This window comes from Lepidochelys olivacea, assembly GCF_965140295.1.
Source record: "Lepidochelys olivacea isolate rLepOli2 genome assembly, chromosome: 1".
NCBI lineage: Eukaryota > Metazoa > Chordata > Testudines > Cheloniidae > Lepidochelys > Lepidochelys olivacea.
The window spans coordinates 279,044,414-279,062,709 of NC_140411.1; the positions used below are offsets into that span (position 1 = coordinate 279,044,414).

The 18,296-nt window shown below is 41.9% G+C and overlaps 1 long non-coding RNA gene across 2 annotated transcripts in view; it reads left to right on the top strand.

The window, feature by feature from the left end:
* The window catches only part of LOC311526583, a 37,531-nt gene extending 20,473 nt beyond the window's left edge, over window positions 1-17,058 (top strand). The window contains exon 3 of one of the 2 annotated variants that reach the window (XR_014713059.1): window positions 16,982-17,058. This is a non-coding gene — a long non-coding RNA (uncharacterized lncRNA). Of the gene's footprint in view, window positions 1-11,674; window positions 11,785-16,981 lie in introns of those variants that run through there. The other variant, XR_014713060.1, reaches the window with a different exon arrangement.
* The last annotated feature ends 1,238 nt before the right edge of the window (window positions 17,059-18,296 follow it).

Here is an 18,296-nt window from a genome sequence, read left to right on the forward strand (position 1 = left end):
AAAATATTTGTTTAATAAAAGATAACAGCAAGGTTGGGTTGAATTGTGAGTCTGATTTTTGTGAACACAGGACCAGCTCCGCAATTTGCATAATCAGCTTAGCTCCGTTGACTTATATGGAGCTGGAACTATCTATTGATTTATCTCAGCTGAGGAGCTGGCCCATTGTATTTGCAAGTATTTTCATCTCCCACTATTTGCCTAACTCTTCTTGGGAATGTTGCTTTAAAATTATTTATGCAAAAGAGAAATAAACAATTTTTCTACATTCTTTATTGCCATGTTATGTTTGAACTAGTGTTTAGAGAAAGTTTCTCATACTTTTTTATGAAAAACATTTTCAAATACCAACCTTTAGGGGAGAAGAACATGCAAAAATAAGTTTGTTTCCCTATTACAAAAAATTACTGCTCATCAAAGGGTGATATTTATCTGACTCATACTCTCTACTGATTGGTTTTTTTACTGAAGTTTTTCAAGTTGAGCGTTTTAGATGGAGTTTACAGAGTTATTTGAAGTCTCTTTGATCTTCTAATTTTGTCATCAATGGACAAATACAAAAAAAAAATGCCAGAAAGGATATCAGAAACACATATAAATAAATAAACTGGTGCCTTGTACACACCAGAGAACTGACTCATTGATAACTTAACATCAGGAGAGCAGAAGTGTAGGTGCCAGTGTGTTGTATGTCCACACTACTCACACTGTTTCAATGAAGACCTGTTGCAGTTATGTCCTGTGTCCACACGATAGCACTGTACCCCACAGCTGCACTGCTCTCTGGAGACCTATCCCAAAGTTCCCCTCTCAGCTTGCAGTAGCAATGGCTTCTGGGAGATTTTGAACAAGTTTCTGAATTTCTATGAGGAGTCCAGCAAAACTGTGGCACCATTTCTTAGTCCTGTTCTCAAAATGGAAGCCAGGTGGAACGCTCAGCTCCCTCAGAAAGGTTTCTGCTGGAGTTTTGTAGAAGTAGTTGTGAGATGGCTGTGGTAAGGTGCTGGAGGGTGTTCTGAGAATAGTTGCAGAGCCAGACGCCATGACCAACAATTTATGATAAAACACTTATACACTCAAGTGCCCTTCAGCGAGTGGTGAGCTGCTCTTGGGTCTGCACCACAACCACAGACCGATTAGATCACGTTGTCTTTGAGATTGGGAACCAGCGGAAGTGATTACATAACTCCGAAAAGAAGAATATTTGTCTATATCCTAGGAGTGAAAGGATGAAAGGAGCATAAATACCACAAAGACTCAGTAGGGCTAGCATTGCTGTCAGTGCTAACCTTTGCAAAGAGAGAGGAAGGGTCTGGGAGGAGGAGGGGGCATGTCTGTCTGTTCTCTGCATTAGCCAGTAGGACAGATTAGGTATAGAGGGCAGTGCACAATGAACTGTCCTAAGGAGCACAGCGAGACAAGGTGGGTGAGGTAATATCTTTTATTGGACCAACTTCCACTGGTGAGAGCGACACGCTTTTAAGCTACACAGAGCTCTTCATCAGGTCTGGGAAATACAAGCTAAATACAAGATTGAACAGATAGTTTAATACAGAGCCTTCTACAGCTCCTGATAGGCAGTGCTACCCTCCTTCCTCCCAATACCGTGCCACACTGTAAAATTTTGCTCAGTATATAAACAGTACAGTCTGCCCAGAAAGAGAAGCACAATGTCTCCTATTGTTTCCTTTAAAGGACAGGAGTTTTGAATGGGAATAACTTATTGAAAAGAACGTTTTGCAGCAAACATTCTCCCTGCCAAAGCCACAGATAAGCAGCTACAATAAAATGGCTAATTTAGTGATAACTCCAAAATGCTTGTAAAGAATATTTTAATGAATTGATGGGGTTCTAATCTGAGACAGTATTTTAAGTTCAAGACACTTCATAACAAAAAGAGACTGTGTTCCTTAACAGGTGTGGAGATGCAACTGTCTCCGTTCACATCTATAGACATTCCATTTATCTTTTCAATCTGCTTTGGAGTTTAAGCAAGGGATTAGTCTACTAATGCAAAGACTTAGGAGGCTTTAGAAAGACTGTATGTCCTCACAGTTTAGGATACATAGTGTTGCTTTTTCTCTCTGGTCCAGTGGAATTTGTGTATAGCATTCTGATTTCTTCACTTTTACTCTGTTTACCCTGTTCTTAATCAGCATTGATTTTCCTCCCTGCCCTTAAAGCAGAAAAAAAATCAATTTTCCATTATGTTTGTTAATAAGTCATAGTAGGAGTTAAATAGTACTGGGTATTGCAGGTAAAGCAGCTGAAAATTAATTGTGGAGACACAGTCCATTTAGTATGTTGAACAGACTGACTCACAAATAATATAACAAAAGACTGTGCGGTAAATCCTCTGCTGGTCATCATTGCTGAGGCAAGCAGAGATTCTGGCAGCTGCACCTTGTGTCCAAGTATACCACTTGCCAGGGCAAGGTGGGCATTGTGGATTGATGTCAGGCAGTTTACTGCAGCTCTGAGACCCTCTTCCTCCCAACTACCACATGCTGCTGATCACAGTGTGGGCACCGTCTGATAAGGGGAATAGACAAATGCCGTGAGCTGCATACCCTTTAGGTCCACAGTATGAGGACTAGCAAGGAAGTGGTTTTCCCTGTCTAGGTGTTTTCTTAAGACTCTAGTGAGAGATCTTGACCTGCTGCTTGCTTTATAGGGGTGAGGAAAGAAAGTTTGTGCTCCTTCCATAAGAACATAAGAATGGCCCTACTGGGTCAGACCAAAGGTCCATCTAGCCCAGTATCTTGTCTTCCAACAGTGGCCAGTGCCAGGTGCCCCAGAGGGAATGAACAGAACAGGTAATCATCAAGTGATGGGCAGTGCATCAGCAGGTATCTTGCTCTTTCTAACTACATGCAGCGTTCTGAATGACTCATCAAGGGCCTTATCCAACTCCCTTTAAAGTCAATGGGCATCTTTCAATTGATTTTACAGTGGGATTTGGTTCAGGCCCTAACATAGGATGCTGGAAATTATTGATCTGGTGGGAAAATGCAGGAATACATTGAAAAATATTTATATGTTCATTTTACTGAACTACCAAAAAATGAAAATGAGCTTGAGAAAGAGAATAGTGTACTTCAGTTTGAAAACTGTATGACACTTAAAAATCATGGGGTTTGGGATAAAAGGCTCCCTTTCCTCCTCTGATTATTATAAAAATATAGAGTATTTTGTGGTGATAACTAAAATTTCTCTCTAATACTACAAGTCACTGAGGATCACTCTTAGATAAGCAACAAATGTCTTTGCATGCTTTCTAATGCCCTGATTCAGCAAAGCAGTTAAGCATTTAAGCATGTGCCTCAGTGCTTTGCTGAATAAGAATAGACTTAGCACTTGGTTAAAATTCAGCACATGCTTAAGTGTTTTGGTGAGTCAGGGCCTCAGTGCCACAAGATATGTGAATGCAAGACCATAGTCAAACAGTTTTGCTGACAACATGTTTTCACAGTTTTCTACTGTGCCTATGCAAATCTAGGGTAAAAGCTCCTAACAAAATTAAGGAGCACCCGTCCGCTGGATAAAAAATGTAATATTGCAAAAATGCAGCTTCAGGTCCCTGCTCAGTTAATCAAACTTCCTCACATTTCAGTATAAAATATTGATCAGTGGTGTCTTCAATCTTGACAGTGCTAGTCAAGGGACTTAACAAATCTTATCTAGTCTGAACAACCTCCCTCTCTCACCCCTAGAGGTGACCTCTCCAGGTCAGGACTGAGGTACATGGCGGAGCAACACGAAGATGGTTGTACTGCTGCCGTGCCTGTTCCAGGGACAGACCTTTTTGGCCTCCTATCAATCTGGCACCTTTCCCAAGCAATACATTACATGAAAATGTCTATACAAAGGAGTGGGGATGCAGGGATAGAAGGGCAACGTTCCCTAGCAGTCACACCCTAGCATGAAGGGTAAGTCTACACTGCAATCCAAGGTGTGACTGCCGCACAAGTAGACATACCCATGCTAGTTTTACCTCTGCTAGCCGAAGACGAGGAAGCGTGGGTTTCAGCACAGGCTGTAGAAGCCCGCTGTGTACCCTGGGGATGAATTCACAGTGTTAGCCTGTCCTGAAGCAGCCACGCTGCTATTCTTAGCGATGGGTAAAGCTAGCGGTGATCTGTCTGCCTCTGCTGCAATCACACCTTGGACCGCAGTGTAGAGATATCCTATGGCTATTGGTACATTACTGCCCCTGCCGCTTCGTGTAGCACAAGGCTACAGCACATGCTACAGCACGGCTCCTGCTCAGGTTTCCTGTGGTGGCTGGCCAGGATGCCTCCTAATCTTGATAAAGCCCATTATAGAGTGTGTAAGAGGTGCTGTGTCCCTGCCTGGCTTATCCCCCTTGAAGGCAGACAGGGGATCTCCACAGCAGACCTTAGCAGAGGGAATCAAGGGCCCAAGGAGGAAGGTTTTTCTGCAGGTGAGGAGGTGGCAGGAGAGGCTGTCTTGGTGATAGAGGGGGATTTAGGGTGTCTTGGAGGCTGCAGTTCTGAGATAGCTGGGGTCAGTCCGTTCCCATGTTCTGTGCATGGACCAGCCAGGGCCAGGTTTATAGAAGTTCAGCCCTATTGTTCATTTATGCTATTAATAAGCTGCATACTCAAGTAGCTGAGATGTGTCTATTGATACAAGTTCTGCAAGCACTAATGAGAGACTTTATATGGTTTGCTGATGGCTACATAATTATTCACTGGTAAACTTTGGGTTATAATAACCCTCAGAACTTGTCATTCAAGATGTCCAAGCACCTGATGACTTCTAATTATGTCTCACAACACTATTTTGGAGAAAGCAAGTGGTAGTATACCATTTTACAGCTGGACAACCAGAGAAGCAGGTAAGTTATATAGCTTCCCCAAAAGAATTCAGGAGTTCTGATTCTCAATCCTGTGATTTAACTGCTAGACAACACATAATCACTATTAAAATCTTTCTAAGCTATTTTTGTTTAAATTTTTTTAAAAAGTCAGATCTTGTCTGTTCTGGATTGACTTCTTCCATCACCAATATCAAATGCCCATGTGTTTCAAACAATGAACAAAATGTACTTTAAAGCTCTCAGTCAACTATGTTTTATCAGTGCATCATATCTTTAAAACTTACCCAAAAAAAATACAAAGCTCTGGTTGTTAAATTTTTATCTACAGTATGTCCCATGTGCAAGTCACTTTCATATATAATATTGGTTATTTCTCAGCAAGATCTGCACACAAGAGGGAGAGAGAATCAAGTACATTTAAAAAAATGCTGACTGTATCTCATGTAACATCAGTTTGAAGCTGCTGGGGGAATATAAAAAATGGTGATTTGTAGAATTTATGTGCCATGAATTCCAGATGCTAATCATGTGATCACTTCTTTTATGTCAAATACAAGCATATGACATTTTTCCTGATACACACAGAGATTCCACACCGTAACTTGCATTTTTTGTTTTTAAATAGAGGAAATAATTTGATGTGGCCACAGATCCTTTGTGTGATGAATCAGATTAATAATTATTACTATACTCATTAAATTAACAAATCTATTAATAAGAGATCTGCCGTGCACAACTCTATGCCATTTTGTCAGACACCATGAGACTTTTTTATGGTAAAACAAAAAGTTTTCAGTCAGTTCCTGCTAAAGGATTTGACAAGTTAACTGATTTACTGTAGACAGAAGAAAAAGCACAGAAATGGTCTCTGCTGCATGTTTCCCGATAGACATGTTATCCCTGCTTTGAAATCATCTGTAGGTTAATCTTTCACACCAGTTTGTTTGATGCAATATAGAGTGATAGAGCTATGGCTCTATGTGTTACATTATGAAATCACTTTTTCTCCCCTCCTGCATGATCATGAGTGTGTGTGTGTGTGAGAGAGAGAGAGAGAGACAGACAGACTGTGGTCAGATATTGCACTGAACTTAATGGAAATTGCCTCTAAGTGAGGGCTGTAGGATATGGACCACTTGGTCTTAATAATTAATAAAATAACCTACTGTGTATATTTACAAAAGAATCAACAGACAGCAGTGTGGCAGCTAGGATGGGGGGGGAGCAAGCTTTACTGGCAATACTGGAGATTTCCCTCCTTCTGGTCCTGATTCAGCAAAGCACTGAACTGCGTTTAATTTAAAGCCCATGAACAATCTCATCCCTGTGCAGCAAAGCATGCGTTTCAGCCCCAACAACTTTAATTGGACTGTCATAAATATAAAAGGAAGGGTAACCACCTTTCTGTATACAGAACTATAAAATCCCTCCTGGCCAGAGGCAAAACCCTTTCACCTGTAAAGGGTTAAGAAGCTAGGATAACCTCGCTGGCACCTGACCAAAATGACCAATGAAGAGACAAGTTACTTTTAAAACTTTAAGGGGGTGGGAATAAAGGGTCTGTCTGTCTGTGTGATGCTTTTGCTGGGAACAGATCAGGAATGCTCTTCAGAACTCCTGTAAAAAGTTAGTAAGCAATCTAGCTAGAAATGTGTTAGATTTCCTTTTGTTAAATGGCTGGTAAAATAGGTTGTGCTGAATGGAATGTATATTCCTGGTTTTGTGTCTTTTTGTAACTTAAGGTTTTGCCTAGGGGGATTCTCTATGTTTTGAATCTGATTACCCTGTAAGGTATTTACCATCCTGATTTTACAGAAGTGATTCTTTTACTTTTTCTTTAATTAAAATTCTTCTTTTAAGAACCTGATTGTTTTTTCCTTGCCCTTAAGATCCAAGGGTTTGGGTCTGTGTTCACCTATGCAAATTGGTGAGGATTTTTATCAAGCCTTCCCCAGGAAAGGAGGTGTAGGGCTTGGGGGGATATTTTGTGGGGAAGACATCTCCAAGTGGTCTCTTTCCCTGTTCTTTGTTTAACACGCTTGGTGGTGGCAGCATAGTGTTCAAGGACAAAAGGTAAAAGTTTGTACCTTGAGGAAGTTTTAACCTAAGCTGGTAAGAATAAGCTTAGGGGGTCTTTCATGCAGGTCCCCACGTCTGTGCCCTAGAGTTCAGAGTGAGGAAGGAACCTTGACAGGGACTATGCATCTACCTATAGATAGGCACAAGCTTAAGTGCTTTGCTGAATCAGGACCTATCTTCCTTCAGGAGATAATGTTTTAATCAATTTGGAGGATTTCTAAAGAGCCTGTTTTGGATCCTGTAGTTTATTGAATATCTTGAGGCTGTTTCAATACACACATTGTTGACGTGGCAGTGCTCCTACTGTCCGACGTGGATCCTTGGAGCCAAACTTGGTCAAAGCCCAGGGCTCTGACTAATAGATCTGTGGATCTTGACTAAGGGTATGATCCTGCATCATGGAAGTCCATGGGAGTATTACCACTGATTTTTGTGGGAGTAGGATCAAGGCCATAGGTCCCTATTCAGTAAAGCATATACTTAAAATTAAGTACTTGCTTAAGTCCCTTTGAATTACTGAGACTAAAACACCTGTTTAAGTGTTTCACTGAATCAGGGTCCTAATCTATCACTGGATCAGCAGTATTGGAGGTATCTGAAAAGTATGGGAATTCCTTGCTCTTCCCTGAGGGCATGTCTACACAGCAAAGAAAAACCTGCGGCTGACCGGTGCCAGCTGACTCGAGCTTGCAGGGCTTGGGCTGCGGGGCTGTTTCACTGGTGTGTAGATTTCCGGGCTTGGGTTGGAGCATGGGCTCTAGGACCCTGCATAGCAATGACACAGCCCCACAGCCCAAGCCCCGCAAGCCTGAACTGGTTGGTGTGGGTCACCTGTGGGTTTTTCTTTGCTGTGTTGACATACCCTTAGTCTCTGGCTGCTGATATGACCTTCCCATTTTGATGTATGTCGTGACGCTGACAATATGGTCCCTTCCCACTTCATTTAAGTAATTTTCCTTTAATACACAAGGCATTATTAATAAGTAATTATTACAGTCTTAGTCATGTTTTACATTGATCATGTGCATGGAAACTGTTTTATTCCATTGTAGCTTTCCTTCAGACTTCGTCACTGGCTGATTGCAATGGCCAGGGTAGGATAACAATGTCTTTTTTGAGCATGCTAACTGGAGTCCACTCAGTGTCATTTCCAAAGAACCTGCTTGCCATTTTCATTTTCAAATATTGCAGGGGTGATTTAGGGGAAAACAAAAGCCCTTGAACAAATGCCTGATACCAGTTTCCTGATTTACTGTACACAAAGGGAAAGCATTCAACAGCTCTCTTCTTGTATACATTTTATTGTGGAAACCTTATGTTCACTTCTGAATCATCTGCTTATTAATATTTCACACCAAGTTGGCTCTAGCGATAAAGAGTGAAATCCACAGCTCTCTCTGCTGCACGGTGCCAGTCAGGAAAGGGGCAGCAGCATGGGAAGTAGGGTTTAGCATTCTGCAGCAGTAGAAGAAGGAAGGTTTTTTCCCATCAGAATCAAAAGTAGCCTTCTTTACTATCGAGCCAGGAAGCCCATGAAACTTCCAGGAGCCATCGCTCACAGAGGCCACTTTCTGCTGGATCCAACCCAAAGTGCATTATTCTAATGTCAGATGTGCAGGCGTGGATCACTGTACACAATCCATTCAAGAACTTTTGCTCTGCTTGTGCACAGTTGGAGATTAGTTTGAGATTAGAAGAGATCCCTGGATCAGCATAAAACAAATACTTGACATTTTGTTTGGAAGGTTATTGTGCAGGGACATGCACAGTAAGTAGTTCCTTAAAACAAGCAACAATGACTGTGACTCAGTTATACTCTACTCTCACGGTTGACAAAACCGCAAGTTTTATAAAAGCAAAGCTGTCTACTAGACACTAAAAAGGCGCACAACATTAGGGATGGGTGAACTCATTCTGCTTAATTTCAGCCATACCACTTTGTGTTTGAAAGTTCCTGGCTTTATCTGGTTTCCCATTCAAATGAATAGAGCTTGTCAAAAAAGGAACAGAGATGGGCAGAGATTTTAAAGAACTCTATTCAAAAAACTGTATGTATATGTATTGTATATGCAGCACCCATTTGTACCAGTCTAGTTTTGGGAGACTGGCCTTCTATCTAACATAGCACAAGCATCACTTTAGCTAGAAAGGGGATTTTTAAATAGAATCATTGTGCGAGAACATGGTTTCAAGTATGAAAGCAAAGATTGGTGAACTTTGCAAGCCTAACAAAATAGACTCAGATATGCTGAACCACAATTACACTGGCTATGCCCAGCCCTATTAAGCATACTTAAACTCACACAAGTGCTAACAGTCAGATTTTTTGGAAAAGACAGCATGGGTAAAATTTCAAAACTAGCTAAATGATTTAGGAGCCTAAGTCCCATTTTCAAAAGAGACTTAGGCCCTTTGGAACCTTTATCCCATTGACTTTTGATGAGACATAGGTAACTAAGCACCTAAGTCATTTCTGAAATTTAAATTTAGACCCTAATCCATTCATTAAGATGCTTTGGAAAAATGTACCCAATATGTTTACTGGATCAGGCCCTTAAAAAGTAACTAAAACAAACACATGTGCGTGGACTTTACACATGTGTGGTCCTATTGCCTTAATAGACATTTTATACATTACAAAGAAGGGAAAAAAGGTCTTGTGCACATTCTTTTGTTACACGTACTTCCATCAGAAACATGGACAGCATAACAACACACGGGGCCTGATCTCTTGTGCAGAACTCCCTTTGAAGTCATGTGAGTTCTGTACACAAAGGGCTGGCAGAATCGGGACAACTATTTTCTAATTTTTACTGGATAAAGCTAGGTTAGCTTTTATATGTTGCACCTTTATCATTCTAAGCAGTCTGCTTGCCTGTCTCCAGTGAGGACCTCTATCTGGAAGTTCAAGGGGATGCAGCATGCTAGAGAAGACCCACCGTGTGCTGTCTCCTGGAGATTTTTCTTTTGTTCTTTCTTGTTTTGTTTCCCTTAATGCTCAAATTAAAGGGGACCTGTCTGCAAATACACAATAGGCAGGGGAGCAGTCACCGTTTCCCTCTGTCTTTGTCCTATTTTTAAAGATTTAGCTAAGGGCCAAGTGGAATTTCAGGCACTACATCCAGAGGCATGACCCTGGCTCCCTTCCCTCCCTCTATGTATAGGATGGCAGAACTGGAGCGGCACCAAATCGAATAGGAAGATGTCTCCCATCAAGGGGGGGCAAGGGGTGCAGGTTGCAGTGGCTGTGCAGCAAGAGTGCACCTGGGAGCTACAGGATGTGATTTGCCTCTTTTGTGTTGTCTTTGAGGCAGGGTGGAACATTTCTGCACCACCCAGTGCTGTTCCATATGTAAATAGCACAAATGAGCCTGAAGCCATTGAGACTGAAAGTGTAGGACTGCTCTTTGTGCATGGAAAAACAGAAACACTTCCTTCCCAGAAGAAATAATTTTTTGAAATGAAAGAGAGGGACTCTTTTATGTACTGCAGTTCCTGTAAAATTGTTTTCTGCCTAACCATGAGTGACTTTCTCTATAAATGTTTCTTGGAGGCCAGAGACAAAGCTAAGAACCAATGCCCACAGTGGAGAGACTGGGATGGAGATGGTGCAGCATTGCATCTAATTGTTGTAACTTTTCTCATTTGCTCACATACTGCAACCTTATTTTGGTACTCTAATGTGCAAAATTAATAGTAATTCTATTAATAGAATTAATAGTAATAGTAATTCTAATAGTAATAGTAATTCTATTAATAGAATTAATAGAAGTAATAGTAATTCTATTAATAGAATTAATAATAATAGTAATAGTAATACTAATACTAATAGTAATAGTAATAGTAATTCTAATAGTAATAGTAATTCTATTAATAGAATTAATAGTAATTCTTCCCCCTCATTAGAGATGTTACAATCTTAGCTCCTCTTTAATACCCACATAAGAGTCTAATTTTGCACCCCTTACTTGTTTTAAGAGTAGTTCTTACTCCTGTGAGTACTCCTACTGATGTCAGTTACTCCCAGGAGCAAGGATTACAGATCCAGACCTAATTTTGAACTGCTGCTTTTTAATAGGAGTAGTTGAGGGATTACACAACACGATGGATGAGGAGAGTTTGCACCCTTTGCCTTGAGGACTTGTTTAATCAAAAATAAAAAAGTGGCATTGCAGTAGTAAGATACTCTGAGCTAAAATGCCAATTTTTAAAAGCCAATTTTTCATCAGTTGCTACAGTGTCATGCTCACACTACACTAGCTCTTGTGCCCTGGTTGCTATGGCTAAATTTTACTAAGAACAGTTTAGTTAACCACCATGAAGAAAGTGCATTGCCCAGCACCCAGCCCAAATTACTGGGCCAGGCACTTGTCCTGTGTTCTGTGGTGGGAAGTTCATCCCCTCAAGGTTGCAAAACTACTGCCCTGAGACTGATACAGCCCAGGGGCTGGAAGCCTCCCTGGAGCCTGACATTGCTTCCAGGGGGAAGACAAGCAGATTCATGCAGCAGCCCACCTATGGTTGCTACTTCCTAGAGACTACACCAACCTGGTGGCTGGTGTAGCTTCCCCAAATCCTTACACAGCCATCCAGGACAGAAGGATTCATGAAGTAGCCCACCTAAATCCTGTCCCTTCTGCCTCTGATCACTGTTGCACAGGGAGTTCATGTGGAACGGGGACTCTGTAATACCACACAGGAATACACAGCCTCAGCATTGACCCCTTCTTACGAAGACTTTCTCTTGTTCAGCCTACAGGGTGACACCAGGGAGAGGATCTGCCCCAGTATGAATGACAAGAACTGAAAATTGTACAGCAACATGTCAGTTGAGATCACTGCTAAGTTTCTACATTACAGGAAGCTTTTCAACTATCTTCCCAGTACCTCATCAACCTGACAGTCAAAAATGTAAAGACAAAGTAATAAAATCACAGAAGGTACCACCGTGTCTATTAACAAAGCAGATCAGCTGACATGTAGCAGCTGGAAGTGCTGAAGCCCTTAATAAATTGACCCTCCTGTTGAGATTTACAAGAGCTCTTAATCTGTCATCATGCCTGTTGTGTCTATCACTTGCACCTGGTATGAACATCTTATTTAGCTATCACACATCGTGTTCATGTTGTCCAGTGCAATAGCTGAGTGGAATTAGTGTACCTTTGTGCTGATTACTTCAAAAGTGAAACTTGTTTTTATTAGTAAAAGTTGGCTTTCACTATTACTTGCATTGTTCAGACCTGGATTCTCACTGTTCTGATGCTTTGTGTGCATAATTTCCATATGCTGGTGAATCTCAGCTCACAAGAAACACTGCAGGAAGTATGATAAATTCTACCCTTTGGTTTCCAGACTCCTGTGCAGGTTTGATAAGGGAGAAGGGTTATCCTACAGTTGCTTTTTTCAGACATTATCAGGGTTTCATCTATAGGCAGAGATCTATATGTGATTCTGTACTTAAGCATTTTTTTCCACACACATCTCATTATGGCCTGTAGGCTCTCTAGAATCCTTAGTTATTTCTTCACTGGACAGAAGAAAGACCAGCATATGAATTAGGAATTGCATTATTTATGTTGATGTTTGTTTTTAGGCACTTTTAACATTCCTTTGTCTAGGGCCCACTGGGGGCATGCACTGCTTGACAAACACTTTTAAAGAATATATTTCCAGAACACGTCTATAATTCTCTGTACACAGATCATACAATAATATTAATGCCCCACATGTTACCAGTTTGCATATGGTACCTTACATAACACTTTTTAGATACAGATTATGACCGTGAGTTGGGGCACTGAGTATGTGTCATGCCTGATGTGAGTTATGGTATGGTGTACCCTCTGCCAGTTGGTTCTGATGGGTCACAGAGCTCCAGGGCTCTTCATTCTCCTGATTATTTCCATTGCCTCCAGCCAGATAGGATGTAATCCAAGGTTCCCCAGACATCCCATTTGATGCCACCACTTGTATGGAGTCAGGAAGAGTTTCCAAGGCTCCCACTTTCTTGTAGCATCCTCCTATGGCTTCTTATACCATAGGGCTGCTTTTTGTTGGGAGGCAGAGTGTTCCCAATCACTGTTTAAGCTTGTGGTCTTGCTGTTTACTATTTTAAAACATTGTTCCACACGTATAATTTAAAGCTTTTCTCCCTATTGTATATGCCCACAACAATATGCGATGTTACCATGCACTGCTCACTTTGCATCCTGAGCATGTCTAATTCAGAAGATCTACACTTTCACCTATGCAAAGGAAGGGAAGACAAAGTGAAGAGGATTATGGTTCCTTTGGGAATTAATAAAATATTAGCTTCTAGATCATCATTTCTTTTTCTTTGCTTCTTCTTAGATGACTCAACCCCTCAAAGAAAAAGTCTTCTGAAAAGTCTCTCAGTTACAGACTTTATTTCTGGAGGGAAAGGAACATTTTCATTAGTCTCTCTCCAGATTTATGCAGTGCAAAGAGTTTAACAAAGCAAAATTACCAGGCTCATTGCTTGTAATTAAATTGGACAATACAAGTATCTATAGAACAGAATTAGAGGATCTAAATCAAATATAGGCTTCTGCATCCTCCTTTAAAAACCATATTTCATTCTTAATGTTCCACCATAATAGCAGAATAATAGGGTAGAGCTATCATATTAATTCCATGAAACAAAAGCATCCTCAGCAGCCAGCAAAACTTTTCATTCCTGCTCTGTTGCCCAGTTTCCTTTTCTTGCTTATATAGTCCAGTCCCAAGGGTGTGGCAGGGTGCTTCTTATTTACACTCAGGCTATCTTTGTGGTAAGCCCCAGACTGTCCCTTAAAGGGGTAATACACCACATTCAGCTATGTCTTTATTGAGACAGGGGGACTAGAATTGAACATATCATAGCAGGGGAAGCACAGTACTCTGGAGTTCCTTTCAACTCTCTGGCACAGCAGAGAGCAGGATGCAGGGCACCTGTCTTTCAGTGCTACCAGCCAGTGGGATATGAACTCCAGGACTCTCCCTTCCTGAGGCCATTTCCAGTGCCTTCAGCCAGCAGGCAGTATTCCAAAGTTCCCTCTTCCAATGCCATGCCATCAGCTAAGTGCAAGCAGGAAATCTTTACAGGGCTCTCACTTTCCCATGTCCTGCTCGCTCGCGCTCTCTCTCTCTCTCGCTCTCATCTTTATCTTTACTTATCTCTCTCTCCCTCTCTCTTCCATTCACATTCATTCATCACCTGATTTTCATTCACACTCTGTCAGACCAGTGTAAAGATGCCTTAGTGTAAATGAGAATTAAGCACTCACTGAAAGTGAGGGAGAGAATAAATGGAAGAGAGGGAGAGAGGAAAAGAGTAGGAAAGTGATTTAAGAAAAGAGTGTGGGTGGTGAAAAGGATGTAATAATGTCTGTGGGCTATAGAATAGTGTCTAAACCTTTCTCCTTTACATCATCCACATAAGTAGACCCTGAAGTTCTCCTTTCCATCTGGAACAGTGTATCTAACTGGCCATTTTTTCAGAGGATAAAACTGTAGCAGCCTAAGACTTTTCACAAGTGAAGTTATTTAAATTTCATTTCCAGGACCTCTCTCTCATAACTTCCTCCAGAAAGTGTGTCCGAAACATTAAACAAACTCTTTGGAGTTCATTCTATTGGGAAACCTGCTCATTCAGGAGAAAAATATCAAAGGAGAAACATACATAAGGATACAAATTTCTGTGTAATGAAGCTCCACAAAAACATCTTGAAGAAGGATGTTTGAGCCACTGTGACCGAAGACTCTGGGGACAGGTGAAAAAGAAGGGGGAAAATTAGGTGTGGGAAGATATTATAAAACATCCCAGTGCCTACAGAAACATACATAGCCTGAGAAGCTGAATGCAATAAGTGTCGAAAAAAGAAAGATTGTGCAGCAAATCTGTGAAGCATTTGGAAATTATACATGGTGAAAAAGAAGGAGAAAAAGAGACATCCACATGAGAAAGGGTTATAGAGCTGCAAGTGTCAGATCATGGCAGGGCTGAGAATGATGACCCAGAACCACGGAAAGGGAAGATGTCCATAATAGACATGCTAGTTATGTTATCCCTGAGCTGACTGTGCCCAGTTGTGGAAGTGTTCAGAACTGTGAAAAAGAATGTATGATCATCCTGCAAATCTCCTGAAACCAATTAGAGCAGTCTGCTCCTCTGAGTTATAACATAAACTGAAAAAGACGGGGCAATCTCTCAAAATAGTGCGGAAGAAACCTTGGGAAAGGTGAAAGAAAGTATCTTATTGTCAAATTCACCTGAAAACATATTGAACTTCATGGATGAAGAAGATACTCGCATGTTGGAAATCCTTGGAAAAGATCATTTAACAGGGTAGAGAGACCAACTCTGAACCCCTTTTTCCTCCAGGGTCTCATGTCCTTTTTGCCATTCCCCTCTCATGTTCACCATTGTGAAATTCCATGTTATTCCTTACCTCCTGGTGAGGTCCTTAATATCGTTTTCTTCATCAACTGACTGACAAGAAGAAGATATGAAATAGATGGCATAGTTATGTGTATAAAAGTACATATGTGATATATTATTTATGTGAACTAGATTACTTTTGTTGAGGTTTCATGGTTAAATCGGTTTTCAGGGATCTTGAAAATAAGACCAGAATATTTTTAAAGCTTTTTATTGCTGCTAAATGTAAAACATTTGGGGTGAGATTATGTTTCAAAGGGGCCAGACAAAGGGGGAAGCACTATTTGACCAGATTTCTCCCTAAATTGTATATTTATCACATAAAGTGATAAATATTAATGAAAATAACATGTTTCCAACCCATCACCCCGAGCACTCTGCTTTCATGTTACTTCTTCCTCCTCCCCACCCTTCATCTCTTTTGACTATTTCGATTGTAAGCCCCTTGTGGCAGGGATAAGCCCTTGAATAATGGGGCCCCAATCCTGGTTGAGACTTCTAGACATTTCCAGAATGCAAATAAAATAAATAGAAATCATAGAATCATAGAATATCAGGGTTGGAAGGGACCCCTGAAGGTCATCTAGTCCAACCCCCTGCTCGAAGCAGGACCAATTCCCAGTTAAATCATCCCAGCCAGGGCTTTGTCAAGCCTGACCTTAAAAACCTCCAAGGAAGGAGATTCTACCACCTCCCTAGGTAACGCATTCCAGTGTTTCACCACCCTCTTAGTGAAAAAGTTTTTCCTAATATCCAATCTAAACCTCCCCCACTGCAACTTGAGACCATTACTCCTCGTTCTGTCATCTGCTACCATTGAGAACGGTCTAGAGCCATCCTCTTTGGAACCCCCTTTCAGGTAGTTGAAAGCAGCTATCAAATCCCCCCTCATTCTTCTCTTCTGCAGGCTAAACAATCCCAGCTCCCTCAGCCTCTCCTCATAAGTCATGTGTTCTAGACCCCTAATCATTTTTGTTGCCCTTCGCTGGACTCTCTCCAATTTATCCACATCCTTCTTGTAGTGTGGGGCCCAAAACTGGACACAGTACTCCAGATGAGGCCTCACCAATGTCGAATAGAGGGGAACGATCATGTCCCTCGATCTGCTCGCTATGCCCCTACTTATACATCCCAAAATGCCATTGGCCTTCTTGGCAACAAGGGCACACTGCTGACTCATATCCAGCTTCTCATCCACTGTCACCCCTAGGTCCTTTTCCGCAGAACTGCTGCCTAGCCATTCGGTCCCTAGTCTGTAGCGGTGCATTGGGTTCTTCCGTCCTAAGTGCAGGACCCTGCACTTATCCTTATTGAACCTCATTGAAATCAATGTATTAAGCATGGATTGGGGTATAATTTTGTATTTGAGAGACAGAAGGAAAGAGAAGAAAAATATAATGACCTTCTTTAAGGTATATACAAAAAGGAGTGCACAGTGACACAAAAGGGAGTGCACAGTGGTTGAACTTTTTGGACAACCCCCCACTGTGTTCCCCAGAGGTGGTAATTTTTAGACACTCCCTGCCTTTGCTGGCTGGGGTTACAGGGTTATGGAGAGGATGGATGTTTTGTTTGGAGCTCTTTTTCCACAGCCCCTGAGTCTCTGCTCTGTGATACAGGTGCATGCGGTATCTATGTACTGTCTGATAAAATGAAGAATCCTGTGTTTCTGGAGAACAACATCCCTGTTTTGAAGCATGTTACATTTGGTGAGCCAGCAAGGAGGGGCTGTGAACTGCTGGTCCCTGAAACTGGAAAACAACACCTGAAGCTGCACTTGGGAGTGGTGCAGGGATGATACTGAACGCAGGAAACAGAGACGACTGATGCTGAGCTGGATAATCTACCCGATGAAGTGAGCTGTAGCTCACGAAAGCTTATGCTCAAATAAATTGGTTAGTCTCTAAGGTGCCACAAGTACTCCTTTTCTTTTTGCGAATACAGACTAACACGGCTGTTACTCTGAAACCTACCCCACACTGTTCCTCAGATGTTCTTGTCAACTGCTGGAAATGGCCCACCTTGATTATCATTACAAAAGGTTCTCTCCTCCCACCACACCCGCCCCGCTCCGCTTGCCTGCTGGTAATAGCTCACCTTAAGTGATCACTCTCGTTACAGTCTGTATGGTAACACCCATTGTTTCATGTTCTCTACGTATATAAATCTCCCCACTGTATTTTCCACGGAATGCATCGGATGAAGTGAGCTGTAGCTCACGAAAGCTTATGCTCAAATAAATTTGTTAGTCTCTAAGGCGCCAAAAGTCCTTCTTTTCTTTTTGCGAATACAGACTGACATGACTGCTACTCTGAAACCTGACACAGTTAGAGGGGCACTTGTACCAACTACAGAGTAAAGATCACATTATTTGTGATCATTTGAACGTTTCAGGGGAGAACTGAAGCAGAGTTATAGGAAAGACCTGGTTAGCTCTAATTAGGTAATTAATCAGCACTTAAACAGTGAAGATGTTGCTAGTATGGAAGATTAGAGCATCTTTCTGTTGCTGGACCTAAGAGACAGGGCAGATAACCAATTCACCCTAGGGATGAAGACAGGAGACACTATAATCCCAATGAGAGAATGACAGAGGGCAGGGGAGGGGGAGCAGGAGGGATTGGAGCTGCTTCCTCCCCACCCTCTCCAGCTGGCATTGGAGGGGAGCAATGGACATGCTGGCCAATGCCCCACCCGCTGGGCCCAGGCATGCACCCAAGGAGTGGGGTTGGGGCATAGGGGCTTGTGGATGGACAAGCTCCTGCATCCCAACCCTGCTCCCTGGCTGGAGTGCCCGGTGGGCAGAGTGGGGTGTGTTCTCAACCCCATTCCCCAGCTGGCGTGCCAGGTGGGTGGATCGGGTAAGTCCCTGTGCCCCAACCCCACTCCCCAGCTGGAGTGCCGGGCAGGCAGGAGGAGCGGGGTGATCCTTCA